Consider the following 17,840-nt stretch of genomic DNA (forward strand, 5'->3'; position numbering starts at 1 on the left):
GGAGAGTTGGTTTCCGGCTCGGGTCAAGAACACATTGGTTCACCCCTGTGGTTGGATGGATGCCCAGGGCTCCTCAGTGACATGGCCCCAGGCTCCCTTGCATTCTTTCAGAGCAGGGAGTTCTTCCAGGTTCCCCTCCCTTTCGCTTCTGCCAAAAACTTTTTCCTCAATTATAAGCTCACTGAGAAGAATGAAATAAGTTGTTTTGCCTTTTTTTTTTCTTTTTTTAAAGAGAGGAGACTGGTGGAGGCTTAACCTCTTCCCAGCCATGACCTTGGGCAGGTAATTTTACCTTTCTGAGACCCCTTTCCTCGTACATAAATAATAGTATTTACTTCTCAGATTTGTTGAACAGATTTAATGAGAAAACATATTAAATACCATATAGTAGAACCTGAAAATCCTTCCCTTCCCTTCTTTCTTACTCAGAGGTCAACCATTCTATCCTTGGTAGAAAGGAAGATATTACTTATCATGCTCAATATAATATGTTCTTACAGGAATATGATGTTCATCGTTACCCTTCCCATCTGCCAGCCCAGTTCCTCAGACCTCAATATCACCTGACCCTCACCCCAACATCCAACTCACCCTGCCCCCCAATCTCACCATGTCCTTGGTCAAAGCCACTGTCATTGTTTATGTGGGCACTGCTGGACCCTCATGACTCCTCACTTCCACTTGGGCCCCCTCAAACTAGTTTGCTACACAAATTGGATCATTTTGCACCACTGCTTAAAACCTTCCCTTTGCTCTTGGAATTCAGACCAAATCTTCTAAAGACACCCACAAGTTCAAGTGCTATCAGCTGGCCCACTTCCCAACCTCGTTCTCACCACACTCCCCTCTGTTGTGGCACTCCAGCCACTCTGGCCTTCACCCAGACCCTCCACCACAGGACCTTTGCATGTGCAGTTCCCTCTGTTTGGATCATCTTCTCCCCCTTCTTGCCCTGGTTACTTCCTATTTATTCTTCAAGTCTTTCTCAGAGAAGACACCCTGACCTCCGTGACTAGGTCAGGCCCCTTAGAACCACAAACCTCTTCTTCAAAGCCCTATAACTCAGCACAATTTTCCATTTGATCTGTGTGGTGATGATTTGAGTGTTGCCTGTCTCCCCGACCAACGGCAGGCCCCATAAGAGCAGGTCCCTGGCTGCTTCTGCTCACTGGCACTAGGCACGGTGCCTGGCACATAGTAGTTGCTCAATACATATTTGCCGAGTGAATGCACACAGGCGTGAATGGGTGCATGGATGAATGAGTGAGTCAATTCAGGCGTCACTCCTTATTGGAGTCTTTGCAGCCCATCTCCACCCCTGTCTCCACTCCCACTTAGCCCTGGGAGAACTGTCTACCCCCTTCTCTGAGCCCTCCTCCAACCATGGCAGACAGGCAAGACTCTTGCTAGGGCCAGATGCATCTCAGGGCCCACGCTTGTCTCCTCCCTCATCTGGTCTGTCAGCTCCTCATTCATTGGCCACTCCCTGCCCCGTCTTGGGCCAGCAACCTGTGAGCCCACCTGGAGGCTTGGCAAACAAATGCATGCATGGACGGTAAGTGTTCATAGGTTAATTCATTCAGGCATCCCTGTACAGGGTCTTCAGGGGAATCCTGGGTGCCCATCTTTGGGCTCAAGGGCGCTCTGAGCCGTCAGCACTTCCCTCTTTCTCTCTAGAGACCTGCCCCCCAGGGCGTTGGTCTGGACAGTGTGGACTTCCCATTGCAGTGACCTACAGCCAACCCTACTAGGCCTGGGCTGATGGCCAAGGGGCAAGAGTGGGAAGCCAAGTACCGAGGGAGGGCTGCAACTTGGGCATGGTGACAGAGGGAGCAGCAGCCCCTGAGGGTGACTGAGAGTGAGAAGTATGTGCTTCCAGTCTCCCTTCATCAGGGCTAGAATTTGCCAAGGAAAGCAATCCCTGTTGTACCCCTGAAGGCTGGCACCCAGGGGTCATGCATCCCCTTGCAACAAGTTTCACTCTGTAGGACCTGAAGCCCTCTCCCACCTTTGCAGCAAAAAGACACATAAGCCTGATTGGCCTAATCTCTACTCCAAACAAAGAAAGAGGCCCTGCCTGGCCCATCGTGGCCTTTTCCTGTTTGCTTTGGACACAGTCCGTGGGCCCAGCTGGCTGGGATCTTTACCCTTTTGGAAAGGGCCTCTGGTCTTCAAAGCTGGCACAGCAGGCAGCCCATTGCCCTGTAATGAGAGGTCCCTGTTCTGGGTACTGTGCCAGCCCAGGCTGGGGGCACATAGAGGGGCATGCTCCACAGCCCCCACATTCTCTAATAATAAAAAGGGATCCCTCTTCCAGCCCCCTGCCAAGGCCCAGGCATGGCCATCTCTACACCCCACTGGGTAGCAGTAACCATGTTCTTCTCCCCTGTCACCCAACGTGCCCACACACCTTGGCAGAGGGATCGTCCTCTCCTGCTTGAACCTGGTCTCTGGCTCCTCACTGCTTGTGGAATGAAACCTCAGCTCTGGCTTGAGCCTGAAAACCTTCTGTGGACTTGACTCTCTGGCCTCTCCTCTTTCCAATGCCCAATGTGGCTCCAGTTGTGGGTATTTCCCCAAACTCCCTGGACTTTTTCATACCTCTGTGCCTTTACCCATCCTGTTTCCACTGCCGGGAATGCCTTTCCTCTCCCTCCTGTCAAACTCCTACTCATCTTTCAAAACCCAGCTCAAACATCACTGCCTTCTCATGAACAGGCAGCCCCTTTCCCCCGGGTGCTTCCCTGGCCTCTGGTTCACACCTCTATCACAGCACTTAAGGCCATCTATGTGTTCAAAAGCTTCTCACTAGACCTAGGCACCTCAAGGGAAGCCTCTGTGACTTTGTACACCCCTCCATGCCTAGCACAGGGCAGAAGCTCAACGCTGGCTAAATGAATGACAATGTCCACAATCCCTGCCTTGGCTTATAGGTCTAGTGTGATCTAGCCTCCAATGATTCTCTGGTCTCATCCCAAGCCTTCTCCCCCTGTTGCTCTGCCCCACTGGCCTCTTTTGGTTTCTCAAGCCCACCATCTCTTCCTTCCTCCACCCCCCACTCCACCCTCACCCTCACCCTCACCCTCACCCCCACCTCACCCTCACCCCAAGCTTCTCTTTGGGCCTGGACAGCTTCTGTCTTTCCTTCACACACCACCCACTCATCCTGGAAGCTCACTTCAGCGATGCTATCCCGGGGCAGCTCTCCCAGCACCCCCAAGACTCAGCGCCATGAGGATGGTATCCTCCATACCAGGCAAGCACCTAGTACACAGCAGGCAGGTAACACATGCTCGCGAAATGGAGCAGCCATAAGAAAGCGAGAGGCAGTGGTTAAAGACCGAACTCGGCGTTAATTCAGACCCTGGATCCTCGGCACAGATTTCCCCTCTATGCCTCACGTTCCTTCTTGGGCTCCTAGATTGTGCATACAAACCACTTTTGTGAGTTTTGCCATATCTGTGATCCTCCTGTACATTATTTAGTTAACATTTTTCTTTAAATAAATTCACTGTTTACTCTCCTTCTGAGCAATAACGACCAAGAAGTCATGGTTGGATGTATTACGTTATATTTTTTCTGATACACATTTCAATTTATGACTATTGATTTTAAAACTATTCATCTAGGTAGCCACTACAATCATCTTGTTTAGCTGCACTCACTTGGGGAATCACTGCTCCACCTTGTATGATTCTGGGGTGGCATCACCTGCAGACTGTCTTTGGAGTGGAAGATTTCTGCAGGCGAGCAGAATGTGTGCATTCCTTTTACCATTCATTTCTTGATGGGGGAGAAGCTGAGTACCCAGCCCCGGTCTCAACCAAAGCAGCCTTCCCATCTATGGGTTTATTTATTTCTGCCCTGCCTATGTTTTGGTCCGGGAACAAAAGTTCTAAATTAAAAAAAAAAAAAAATTAAGGTTGACAACAATCATGTTAGAGAATATTTGAGGCATAGCCACTCGTGTAGAAGACATTAATTGAATGGGAAAAGTCAGCTTTATCTCAGATATGGGGGTACAAGTTGCCTTGAATTCAAACATGACAACGCCAGGAGCCTGGGAGGGGCTGTAGTGGGGAAAGCCAGGACCAGCAGTCAGGCAAACAACTGTGCAGTCCCAGCTCCCTCACAGATCGCTGGGTCTTGGGGTAAGCTGCTGCTCATGCTGCTCAACACCTCCCCGCCCTATCCTCCTCAGCTGCAGGGCTGTGCAGGCTGGGAGCTATGGAACAATCTGAAGCCCATCTGTCTGCTCTGAAGGAGCAGCGAGTTAGGAGCAGGGATGAGGCTGGGGCCCCAGTGCAGGGCACATTCTGGCCCCTCCAGCCCCTGGCCTTCTCCCAGACTTCTGAGGTCTCCACCCACAGCTGCGTGAGGCTGGGCCTGGGCCAGCCCCCAGGGTGCTTCCTCTGGGAGCCTTGGACATTGTCCATCCTGTGAGAACCGCAGAAGGCCCTAATGGGAAGTCAGCTCCTGTTTTGGCCTTTGGAGCCCAATGCAAGGGCACTCAGGAGCAAAGGAGCAGAAGGGGCCCTCTTGGAGCTGGGGAAGTACACCAGCCTCGGAAGGGCCATTCTGGGCTGTGGATCCTGTCTGGAAACTCCCATCTGTGTAACTGAACAGATAATCACCATCAGGATAATCACCACCATTTGGCTGTTGAGAAAACCAAGGCACAGAGAAGTTAAGTGACTTGCCCAAGGTCACACAGCTAGTTAGTGGCAGGTTCTATTGCTTAACTATATGTGCCTCCCAAAGCATCCTCTCATACAGCTCCCCACATTTCCTACTAGGCAGTGCCCAGGAGGGTTAAAAGACCACAGGAGGAGACACACACCTTTTAGCATAACAACACATGACAACAAGTTAAGGAAGGCCAATCTGGGCAGGATGAGAGACCTGATCATCTTTTAGGGGAACTGTGTGTCCCTTCTTCTGAATTTTAGAGGCACACTAAGGGACATGGGGCAGGAGTGGCTGCTGCAAGGAATAGCTGAGAGACTGGCAACCTGGTGGAAGTCAGCTTGGGGGCTCTACAAAGGGACCATGAACTCCCTGCCCCCAGACCAGGACTGGGAGCAGGGGCTGGTTCTAGGAAGTGGAACTTCTTATCAGAGGGGGAGCACTGTGCTACCAGACACAGGTCTCTGTGGAGGACCCTGGCTTGCCTTCAAGGGTGCACCCGAACCACTGTAGCGTCTCCAATGATGGACACCCAGGGTTGGGCCCAGGCTGGAAGTGACGGCTGTTGGCCTGTGTGAAGGAAGGCACCCAGGGTACTCAGTGTGAACAGCTGGCCTACTGTCCCTGCCATCCCTCCTAGACTCTCGAATAGCCCCCAGCATGGGGTCCTGGATTTTCCACCAGAGCCAGAGGCCCAGGAACTAGGCCCCATTCCAATACCCTGATTGATGCCTTCCCACGTGGGGACCCCCCACCTGTCTTCTCAGAATGCTTAGCAATAAAACTCTTGAAGCAAAGTGGCTGGAGGACTTGGCTTAAGGGTTGTGGAAATGGGAAGGAGCTTATGCCCCACTCCCTAGAAGGCTCTGGGGGAATCACAGGGCAGGTGGCCGGTCTGCCTCACACAGTTGAGCCTGTTTCTCCATCTGTGAAGTGGGAGCAGCTCTCTGGGGTAAGCTTTCTTCCACTGATAGTCTAGCTTTACTCTAGGGCTTTTTAGGGAGGTGGACTAGTGGAGGATGCCAGTCCACTGCCAGAGAGGGGCGAGGCACCCTGCCTTCCCCACCTCCCCTGCCCCCAATGTGTCCAAAAGGGATCTTTGGTGGATTGGAGGCCCATTTCCTCTTCCGTGTGACCATGCCCTCATTTCTCCCCTCCCCCACCTCACATATCTACAGCCAGCTCCTCAAACACAGACAACCAACGGAAGGGCCCATCTAGTCCAAGACTCTGCTTTTACAGGTGAATAAGGCAAGGCCCAGAGAGGTCCAGGTCAGTTAGAGACTCAGAGACTAAGCCACAATCATACCTTAGGCCTGACTGAGAACAGTACTCTGACAATTCAACCACACTGCCTGGTTGGTGCAGTCCCTGGGCTGGGTTGGAGGGAGAAGGCGGATTCAAGTTACAAAACCCAAGGCATGATCCAACTGGGGCACCCGTGCCCACTGCACTGCTGGGGGTTTGGAGGTGCAGAGTTAGGGCCCCACTGGCTCATCTGGAGGACCCCTCCGCAGAGCAAGTGCGGGCTGCAGTAGGAGCATTGCTCTTCTCGGCTTCCAGGGAGTGCTGGAGCGGGCGCTCCGTTCCTGCCTCAGGAGAACCCGCGAACTATGGGGTTGTAAGGAGCAAGGGAGACGACGCTTGTTCAGCGGGAATTCCCTTTAAGCGGTCGGGGGGAGGGCTTTGGACGGAGGCAAAACGTCCAAGGTTAGCTAAGGGGGACTCCTACTGCGGCCTTGACCCTGGACCCCCCCCCCCCGCTCCTCCTCTGGGGGCTGTATAGACCCCAAAGGCTGGCCGGGATTCCGTTCATTTTTGGCTCCGCCCCACCCACTACGAGTCTGAGCTGCGGTGCCTCACAGTCACCACGCTCGCACCTCTGTCCCCACACCACCCTGCCTCAGACCACAGCGGGGTAGAGTCCGCTGCACCAGCGGGGTCTCTCCATCTGCCCTCCCCCAGAGGCGCCGGCAGCTGCCCTCCCCGCCCTGGGGACCACCTCCCCAGGTGGACGGCCCCCTGCCCGGCTGATAGGCCCGCTGCGGAGCCAACTCGGCCGCGAGATCATAGCGGGATCTCAGCCAAAAGAATTCTTCGCTCTCCTTGGACCTCAGTGTACCGGTCTGAGAAGGGGGCGTCGGCAGGGACGTCGGGGTCTCTGCGCGCGCTTGCGTCGATGTCCCTTCCTCACTGTGGCTGCCGCCCCGCAGCTGCCCCGCAGCCCCTCCGCGCCCCGCAGACCCTCTCCACCGCGCTCCACTTGCCTGTGGCCGCCAGGGCGCCCGACACTGACCTGCTCGGAGCCTCCTCTCCCGAACGACGAGCCGGACCAGCCACGGCCACTGCCCACTAGGACCTGACTCCTCCTTTCCCCTTCTTTGTAAAGGGAAGTAATCTGACCCGACCACTACTCCCGGGTTAACCTCTGCCCCCCCACAGCTCCGCCCGGACTCCTCCCCGGCCTGCCCGCAGCCTCCCAGGAGCACCCCTGATAGGGAGCCGGTCCAACAACGGCCGGCCCGCAGGCCCTGGAATTGCTCTTTGGTTCCAGGTCTCCCGCTTCCACACCCCACCCCACTACGCCCCCCAGCCCCGCTGTGGCCGGAGCCCCAGGGCCCCGCCCCCCCATCTGGACAGCATCTGCCCTTGGGGGAGGAACACAAAGCCTCGCCCTTCGAGTTGGGGCGCGGGGGGTGGGGGGAGCCCCACTCATTCAAAAAAATAAACTGGGCATCCCCCGGAGATGGCTGTTCCCGATAATTGAATGTCGGCAGCACAGAATTTAACTTTTGTGATACCTGGGGCTCATCATTAAGAAGGCAGAGAAGCAGCAGGACCTAGCAAAAAAAAAAAAAAAAAAAAAAGACCAGAGCCAGGAGTATGTTGCTTCCAGAGGCTGTGCAGCCAGGGGCAGGGCACTCCTCTTCTCTGGGTATCTTTTTTACTGGGCAGTACCAGATGATATTTGTATTCCCTTCCTATGGCTGCTGTAACAAATTAACACAAACTTAAAACAACGCGCTTATTATCTTACAGTGTTGTAAGTCAGGTCCAAGATGGATCTCACTAGGCTATATTCAAGGGTGTCCACAGGGCTTCCTTCTAGAGGCTCTACAGAACATCCATTTCTTTGCCTTTTCTGGCTGCCCACATTCCTTGGCTTGTGGTCCCCTACCATTTTCAAAGCCAGCAGTGGCCTATCCAGTCTTTCTGACATTGTATCACTCTGACATTAACTCTTCTTTGGCCTGCTGCATCTGCTTTTAAGGATCCTTGTGATTACATTGTGTCCACCCTGATAATCCAAGATAATCTCCCTATTTTAAGGTTAGCTGATAGCAATTTTAATTACTCTTTGCCACAAAGCAAAGCATCTTCACAGAATCCAGGGATTAGGACAAGGGCATCTTCAGGGAGGGGGCGTTAGTCTGCCTACCATAAAGTTCAAGATACCTTCCAGAATCTCAGGTTTAGAAGCAAATTTCGAGATCACCCAGTCTAATTGACTCTCCCGCATCCATTACTGGGATCTGTGGGACAGTTTAGCACTGCATCACCATGGTCCAAAGTGGTTGCTTTTTGACTGACATGCACTTTCTCTTCCTTTAGAAACAGCACAAGTGGGCTAGGGTGCTCTTAGTAGCAGCCTTGCTTCCCCTTTCTCATTTGTTCCTGTGCTCTGAAAAGACAGGTCACAAGTTTACTGGAGTATAGAATTGTATGTAAAGTAAAAGTTGGCTCTGAGTGATACCCTAGCAGCTACTCTGGGCCTCCAGTCTCATGCTGCCTGGTCCCCTCCTCTAGCATATTTGACATAATCCTCTCTATGGCTGACAAGTCAAAGAAAGGCTCAATCAGGCCAGGAGAGAATCTTCCATTCTGGGTCCCTGCCTTTCTGCTTTAGGCTCTGAGGGCATTTTGATAGTAATACACAAGCCACTGTGGGAGAAATGCAGCCCGACTTTCTGGAGAGCAGTTTGGGGATGGAAATGAAGTTCACTTTCAGGAATTTAGCCTGATGAACTAGAATATTCATGGACAAGGCTTTTACTGCCTTGTATTATTTATAATTCAGGAAAAATCAGAAATAGCCCAAATATGCAGCTATAGGTGATTGCTTGAGTAAATTATGGTCTTCCCATATAATGAAATACTATCCCACCATGAAAAACAAATCATGTTTTATAACTACTGAATGAAACCATGGGAGAATTTTTTTTTAAATCCCAGAGTGGGGAAGTCCTTTATAAATATTATGCAAAACCTGAAGCCTCAAAAGAAAAGACTGATAAATTTGACTACAAAAAAAATTTTTTTTTCTGCAAAACAAACCACCACAAGCAACGTCCATAGGAAAACTTCATACTGGGGGGAAAATTAGCCTTATCTTGATCACTGTTGGAGCTCAGAGGTAGGTACACTGGGAGTTCCTTATATCGTTCTCATTAATTTTGAGTATGTTTTCAAATTCCTGTAATAAGGAGTTAAAAATCATTTAAGCATATATAAACTGCTGTATGGCAAAAGACGATTATTACATGGGATTATAATATTTGCAACACATACAACAAAGAATTAATATCGATAATGTTTAAAAAGTTCCTACAAGGTGATTTTTTAATTGAAAACTGGCAAAAACTCACAGAAGAGGAAATAGAAAAGGCCAGTCAGGGCTTCCCTGGTGGCGCAGTGGTTGAGAGTCCGCCTGCCGACAGGGGACATGGGTTCGTGCCCCGGTCTGGGAAGATCCCATATGCTGCGGAGCAGCTGGGCCCGTGAGCCATGGCCGCTGAGCCTGCGCGTCCGGAGCCTGTGCTCCGCAACGAGAGAGGCCGCGGCAGTGAGAGGCCCGTGTACCGGAAAAAAAAAAAAAAAGGCCAACCATTGCATGAAGAGATGTTCCACCTTAGCTGTATTCAGGAAATGCAATTTCAAAACAATGAGATGTCATTTTTTGCCCATGATACAGGCAAAGGTTTAGACTATTGATAACATCTAGAATTGGCCAGGGTATGGGGAACTCACGTTTTCATACACTCCTGGAGTCTTGTGAATTGCTCCGACTGTTTGAGAAAGTAAAATGGCAAGACCTATTAAAAATTCACATGCATATCCCCTTTGACCCAGTGACTGCTTTGGGGGCTTTATCCTAAACCCTGGAGAAACCCAACCAGAACTCAAAGATGTGTAGAAGGAGGCTTATTGCAGCATTCCTTGTTACAGAAAAAAAAAAAAAAAGGCCAAAGTGTCCATAGAGTACCATTTAAACAAAGTATTAAACATCCACAGGGAACATTACACAGCAGTTGGAGAGATCAAGTTAATTCTATTTATATGACCTTGGAATGATGTCCCTAGCATATTTTTAAGTTAAAAAAGCAAGAGCCGAAGTAATATATTTACTATTATTCATCTTCATAAGAACTTTCTTGGTGCATGTAGACTTATATAGAGTCATGAGTGTTGGGGTGGTGGAAATGCACCTGCCAAATGATTAACCTCATTGGCTTCAGTGAGGTCAACTTGATGCAGGGGGCTGGGGGGAGCAGGGCCGGGAGAGACTACCAGTTTTTCCTTGTACACCTGTGCATTCTTTGAATTGTTAGAACAAACATACATCTGTACTATTTTTGGAGCAACCACCACCAAAACCATTAAAATACTACTTTAAAAAGAAAAGGAGATAGAAAAGCTTTGGGGAAGGGGGAGCTGGAAGGGGTTAAGGTTATTCACTCACTCATCCGGTTGGTCATTCAGTCAACAAACATTTAAGGAGCACACACTGTCTGTGGGCACCAAGCTCATCTCTGTGCAGGCAGGTGGCACCTGTCCTGGGGGACTCACGGTCTACCTGGGCAACAGCAGCAGGGATAGTAATGTCCACCGGGGCAGAGGCTGGGCCGGTACTGTTTTCTGCTCTGTCCCAGTGCCTAGCATGGGAATGGACACATATCAGATGAATGAATGAACCAGGTTCCACCCAGTTGTCATGACAGTGGGGAAGAAGGCCACTCTGTTGCCTGGGGAGGGCAGGAGAGGGCTATCAAAAGAGGGAACTAATTGGGTTGAGTCTTGAGGATTGAGTTGAATTATCCTGACGGACAGGTGGAAGAAGGGTGTCCCAAGCAGAGAGAGGGACCAGCATATGCAAAGGCAGGGGGTCAGGTGCCTGGTGGGGTATGAAGCTGGGGCAAGCAGGGACTGGACATTGAAGCCTTGAATGCCGTGGTAAGGAGTTAAGACTCTATGAACTCTGAGTAAAGGACACTGATGGGGTCAGATTTGTCTTTCAGAGTGAGCCTCTGGGGAGAGCATGCACAGAGGGGACCAGCATGGAGGGGAATCAGACTGGAGGCTGGAAGAGCAGATGGGAGGCGTAGAGCCTCTCCAGAGGTGAAGGATCTCAGCAGCAGGCAGAGACAAAGGGGCTAAGGGATATTTAGGAGGCTTGGTACCAGGAATTGTGCATGGGTGGGTGGAGGTAGGGTTTTGGGGGAGAGAGGGAAGGGAACCAGTGCTGCAGCTTGGGCTAGAGAGGATGGTGCTGGAGTCAGCACTTCCTGGAGCTGAGAGTTTTTTCTTTTTTTATTTCTCATTGCTGTTGTTTTCAAGAATTCAGTTTGGGTTTTATTATAAAATTGATCAAAAACACATTTTTTGAAAAAAAAAGAAAAAGGACAAAGAGCAGTTTTAGAGCTGACTCTCTTGGCAAGGCCGGAAGTGGGAAAGAGCCTGTTGTTGATGCGAAGTTGAGCCCAGCGGGGTCCCAGGCATGGAAGGGACAGAATGGACTGGGAGCCTAGCGGGAGGGACAGCGGTCCCTGAGGCAGGGTGAGAGGGAGGGACAGGCCAGGCGGGGCAAGAAGGCAGGGTGAGCGCCGCTCCCCTGGGCTGGCTCCCATCCTAGTGCTGGCTCCACACCCCAGTCAACCACGCACTGGCCACAGGCTGCCCCCAGAGCCTCCCGAGGGCAGAGCAGGATGCTCAGGAGGCCAGCTTTGCAGGCAGACACGTGGCTTCCAGTCAGGGTCTGACACTTACAAGCTGGGCAACTACCTTACCCCTCGCCTTCGCCTTCCTCGCCTGTAAAATGGGAACAAGCCCTCCTCGAACTGTTGTGAGAGTTACACGAGAAAAGCTGTGCACGGCGTTTCCCAACGGACGGCCCACAGGAGCCCTCAGTAATGATTCCTTCGTGGATGATATCGGTGCAGTGCTCGTCTTTGACCCACTTGGCATAGCCCATGCCTCCTCTGGGCATGCCTCTCCCTGGGCATGTCAGCCTCTTTGTCTAGAAAGTCTCAGCTCTGGGGGTTTCCCCATCTGCCTTCTCGGCCACCCCTCCCGCGTCTCTTCCCAGGACCTGCCATCTCCTGAAAGTGCCCTTTTCCTGACCCCCCTCCTGGACCCTGGCTCTCCCATCCCCCTGAGAGCTCCAAGCTTCTCCCCACCTCCCACCCATCCGTCCCCCTCTGCAGGCCTTCCTTCTGCCCACCCAGCCTGAGCCCACCACACTCCACCTGCCAGTCTGTGAGCCTCCTTTCCCGCCTGGCACTGCCCCATGCAGTGGAGGAATCTCTGTAACATGCCCGGTTTCACCCCCACCGATGGGTTTCCTAGGGCTTCCACAAACTGGGTGGTCAAAAACAACAGAAACGTATTCTCACACTGGTATGGAGAGTCACCAGTCTGAAATCACAGTGTCAGTAGGGCCATACTCCCTCCAAAGGTGCTGGGGAGGATGGTTCAGTGGCTTTTCCAGCCTCTGGTGGCTCCAGGTGGTCCTTGGCTTGTGGCTGCATCACTCCAGTCTCTGCCTGGAGTCACGTGGCCTTCATCTCTGTGTATCTCCTATAAGGACACTTGTCATTGGATTTAGGGCTCACCTGAATAATCCAAGATGTTCTCATCTCCAGATCCCTAACTTAATCACATCAAACACCATTTTTCCAAATAAGGTCACATTCACAGGTTCCAGAGATTAGAACTTGGACATGTCTTTTTAGGGGACACCATTCAACCCACTACACTCAGCAGGGCCCTGGGGCCCTCCTCAGCTCCCCCAGTCTCTTCCAGGCCAGCCTTGGTCCACTCCCCATGTGGCTCACCTGAAGCACACCCACCTGTCACCCCCAACCCTGCACTGCAGCCTCCCTCACCTCCAGCATCGGAAAGAAAATCACAGGCATCCTTCCCACCAGCCCTCGGGGCACTGCCTTCATGGCACCTGGGAGACCTGCTCCAACCTTCTGGCCTCCCAGGGCTTCCTCCTCTTGCTCTGGCAGCCTGAGACCTTTTCCAAGACTCTCTTCTCTGAAACTCGACTCTGGACAGTCAGCCCCGTCTCAGTCTCAGGGACATTTGCACTCCCAAGCCTTCACTTTCCTCACATATGAACAGGAAGATCTGAGAGGAGGATCTGAGAGGCCCCTCAGGCTGCAGCATTCTGGAATTTCTCCTCTTCAGAGCCCTCAGGAGGCTTCAGGGCTTCTACCAGCCCAGCTTGTCCCCTAGTGCTCCAGGGCCCCTGAGAGGCGCAAACTGTTCTGGAAAGGGGTCAGCCTGCCCTTGGCCTCGGTCGTGGGAAACGGGTCAGTCCTCTCTCTGGTACTCAGTTCTGCACAAAACGTGGCCCCCAAGACAGGCTGCCCACAGGAGAACTGGGGCCATGGGCCCAGTGGTCACTGAAGCCTACTCCAGGCTCCTAGGGACCTGGAGCCTGTGCCTGGCTGGAGGTTTCAGGAAAAGGTGGGACCAGACCCTGAGTCCAACACTGCTACTTTCAGGGGGCAGAGGGTGTGTGGACAGTAGCAGTTAAGGGTCAGGCTTTGTAATCCTGCCTGTGACACTTACTAGCTGAGCAACTCTGGGCAAGTATTATATCTTCTCGGCTTCCTCATCTGCAGGTAGTAATAGCATTTTACCTCTCAGGGTTGTGGTGAGGATTAAGGGAGGGAATTCACAAAAAACTTGTCAGGCAGCTAGGGTCGAATCAGGCTAGCCATTTCATCACCGCCATTATAGGCGGCCCCGGGGCCTCCAGCCTCTGTCTGTACTTGCCTCTCCCTTCAGCCCCAGACCTGAGCCTCCTGTCCAAGACCCTAGGGCTCAGTGATGTGATGATTAAATGTTTAACAATCCGCAGGGGGTGGGCTTGAGGGGTTAGCACTGATTTAGCATTTTTCCCATGTCCATGGGGTAAATAATCCCACCAGTCCAAATTCAAGCTATCACAGGAGGCAGAGCTGGGAAGAGACCATCTCCCCCTAATAGACACAATGGTGTGCAGAACCATAAGAGCATAAACACCAGCCAGAGTGGGAACATAATTAGGAGGCCATGAGTTTTGAGTATTATAATCTTTGTTTTTCACATATTTTGTTTAATTGTAAGCATATATGATTTAATTTTTAATAACGGCTATGTTTAACAACTGATTCGTGAAATTCCTGAAATTTTAACAGCCGGCTCTCCCATGTGGGTACCAGCTGGCTCCAGAACCCCACTGCTGCCATGCTGTGCCTACTCTTCCAGGAGACATGGGGCTGCTCTGAAAACTGTGGGGCCTGGCATCTGCCCACCTCCTCTCCCCCCACAAGGTGACTCTTGGGGAACACTGTATTTAAGCTGGGGCTGTCTCTGGGGTTCCATATGTAGCCCATATTCATGCCTGGGGGCTCTCACCCCTGGACCCTTGGCCTGCCACTCAAACTCCTTTAGGGTTAAAAGGTACAGGTTTTGAATTCAGGCACACCTGGTTCAGATTCTGGATCCAGCCTTTAAGAGCTGAGTGACCCTCAGCAAGTAATTTAATCCCAAAGAGGTTCATTTTCCTCACCTGTAAAATAAGGATAAGAATTTTATTAGAATTCTAGTCCAACAGAGTTGAGTTTTCTATAAAAACAGTTTATTGAGGTATACTTGACATACAATAAACTGTACATATTTAAAGTCTGTAAGATCTGACATGTATATACAGTCACGTAACCATCTCCACACTTAAGATAGTGAACATATCTGTCACCTCAAAACTTTTCTCATGCCCTTTGTAATCCCTCCCTCTTGCCCCCCTCTTTCCCAGCCGGTTCCCAGGCAGCCACTGATCTGCTTTTTGTCACTATAGATAAGTTTATGTTTTCTAGAATTTTATAAAAATGGAATCATTTGTGCCTGGTGCAGAGTATACACTCCAAATCCACGAGCTGCTGTAGCAGTCAGCTGAGGCTATGTTATACTGCAGCAACAAACAGCCCCCAGATTTTAGCATCTTACAACAAGGTTTATTTCTGACTCACATTACATGTCCGTCATGGGTTGGTTGCCGCTCTGCACTAAGCCAGCTCCACTCCAAGACCCAGGTTGAAGGAGCAGCCTTTATCTGGGACACTGCAGGTCTCCTGGCAGAGATAAGAATGAACGTGGCAGCACCATGACTCCTGAAGTTTCTTTTTAGAAGTGGCACACCTCACTTATGCTCAGGTTATTGACCAAAGCAAGTCAGGTAGCCAAGCCTGATGTCAAATTATGGGAAGTGTCATGCTCCCCCAGGGAGAGGCAATAGATACTTTGAACAGTAATAATGTCTACCAGAGCCACTTTCACTATTACCATTGATATTGTTCTAGCTGGAGACCATGCAGAGGCTCCACACACGCGATCTAGCCTGATGTCCCCTGATGCACCACCACCCTGGGCTGGGTGCTCTCCTCAAGGGTCAGGGTCCTCCCATTCACCAGTGCCCACCTCATTAATTTGGAAATTTAGAGACTAGCTAAGCCCACCAGGCCCCACATCTCTGTCATCCTTGGCCCCGGCTCACTCTGTGCACCCATCCCATCCCCCTGTCAGCCCTTCCCCCCCTTCTCACTGAGCCCCAGAAACCCTGATTCCATGGCCCACACTCTCCTAATCTGGGCCTCTCCTCTGAGCTGGCTGCCTAAACTGGGCAGTGTCCCTGTAAGCCAGGGGTTCTCTATGCACACAGCTTCCCTTCCCTCCCACAAGCCCACCCTCCACAGGCATTGCCCCCTGCGTCTCAGTCTCTTCTGACTCTGCTCCCCAAATCTAACTTACACTCACCCCAAATCCAGCTCCTCCATGGTGCCAGATAGAGCAAGACCTATCATCTGTGGGGCTACTCAAGCCCCTGGTCATCGCCTGCCTCGCCCATCCCCATGCTTCTCTCTACGCTGGATGACGATCCCCAAGTCCTATCAGTTCTAATCCTAGAATGCCCCATGAATCCTCCAATTCTCTCCACCTCCATGGTCTCACCCTGACCTGGTCACCACCAAAGGCTTCCTAACTGGACTCCTGGAATGTTTTTTGCTCCCTTTTCATCCATTCTCCTCACTAAAGCCACAGCCAAACTGGACACATACACCTCTCCTATGCCCAACACAGGCACACACAGACTACTCCTACCCTGGCTTCCTACTGTCCTCAGGATGGGCTCCAACACATTCCCTGCCTCCGAGGCCCCAGCTCCCCATCACCTCCCTGATCTGTCTCCACTCCTGTCCTCAGCTACTTGCAGGCCCTTTGTTTGCCCAGTTCTCACTCCCTCTGGCCTCCCAGCCTCTGCAGGAAGTGGCTAATTCCTTGAGGAGTGAATGGGTTGTGCTGAGCCAGGAGGTTTTCCCCACCACTCACAAATGAGCTCAGAACCCCTGTGCTTGCAGCACCAGCTCTGCCTACTGAATGCATTTGAGGGTTGAGAACACAGGGGTCTCTTCCAGCCTGGGAGGACAGTGTGTGTGAGGATGGGGTGTGTGGGGTGGGAGAGAGACCAACCAGTGACAAGGACGATGGTAACAACAATGACCTAACATTTATTCATCTCATACCATAGGCACTATCCCCAGTGCTTCCCAGAGACAAATTCTTTCTTTCTTTCTTTTTTTCTTAAACCCATATTATTATTATTATTATTTTTGCGGTATGCGGGCCTCTCACTGTTGTGGCCTCTCCCGTTGCGGAGCACAGGCTCCGGACGCGCAGGCTCAGCGGCCATGGCTCACGGGCCTTGCCGCTCCGTGGCATGTGGGATCTTCCCGGACCGGAGCACGAACCCGTGTCCCCTGCATCGGCAGGCGGACTCTCAACCACTGCGCCACCAGGGAAACCCCGTATGTGATTTTTTAATTGAAGTATAACAAGCCTAGAGAAAAATACAAAATCATAAATGAAGAACTCAATGAAGGTTCACAAAGTGAACACACTGTGAAACCAGCACCCAGATCAAGAAAGTGAGCTTTCTCAGCACAAGGAGCCCCACTCCTGCCCCTTCTTCTCTTGTCGTTCTAGGACACCCACTATCCCAGCTTCTAAAATCATGCATTCACTTTGCCTGTGTTTGAAGTGCAAATAAATGAAACCATACAACCTACATGGTTTTCTGCCTGGCTTCTTATGCCTGGTGTTGTGTTTTAGATTTATCCACATTGTTACATATAGTTGTAGTTTGCTCTTTCTTGTGGCTGTGTAGTAGTCCAGGGTACTTATTTATTCATGTGTTCCATTCTCGATGGGCATCTGGCTGTTCCCAGTTTTTGGTGATTACACAGAGTGCTGTTAACATTTTTGTCCCCGTCTTCCAGACACGCACACTAGTTTGACATCACTGAGTCATAGGATAAGCGTGTTCTAAATCCAGCAGATTCCACCAGGTTTCCCACTAGCTGTGTTCGAGGTTCTGGATTAACTCTAATCCTCAGGACAACCCTCTGCATGTGATGTGGTGGACAGGCGTCTCTTCCCTGCTTGGCAAGCTCCTCACTGTGTGATGCTGGGGCCAGCCTCCTCTACTTGCTGCCCTGACCCCTGGATCTGAGTTTCACAAATCAGAGGCACTGCCTAGGAGTCGGTCTATTCAGGGAAGGCCAGCAGGGTCTGTGGCCCTGGGGTCCAGTGTTGGCAGTGCTGGTGGCATGCTTCAGAGAATATTTTTCCTTGTGTCCTGGACAGCTTTGTTTTGGGCTTTCCACCTTTCCGTTGAGCCTGTGAGAGCTTCCCTATAGCCCTTTAGTAAGCTTCTGGGTTGGTGCTATTGTTTGCAACCAAGAACCTTGACTGATTCAAGGAAGCTGTTTTACTCCCATTTCACAGATGAGGAAACAGAAGCACAGAGAGGTTAGGTATGTTGCCCAAGG

Source organism: Grampus griseus (assembly GCF_964374135.1).
Source record: "Grampus griseus genome assembly, chromosome: 2".
NCBI lineage: Eukaryota > Metazoa > Chordata > Mammalia > Artiodactyla > Delphinidae > Grampus > Grampus griseus.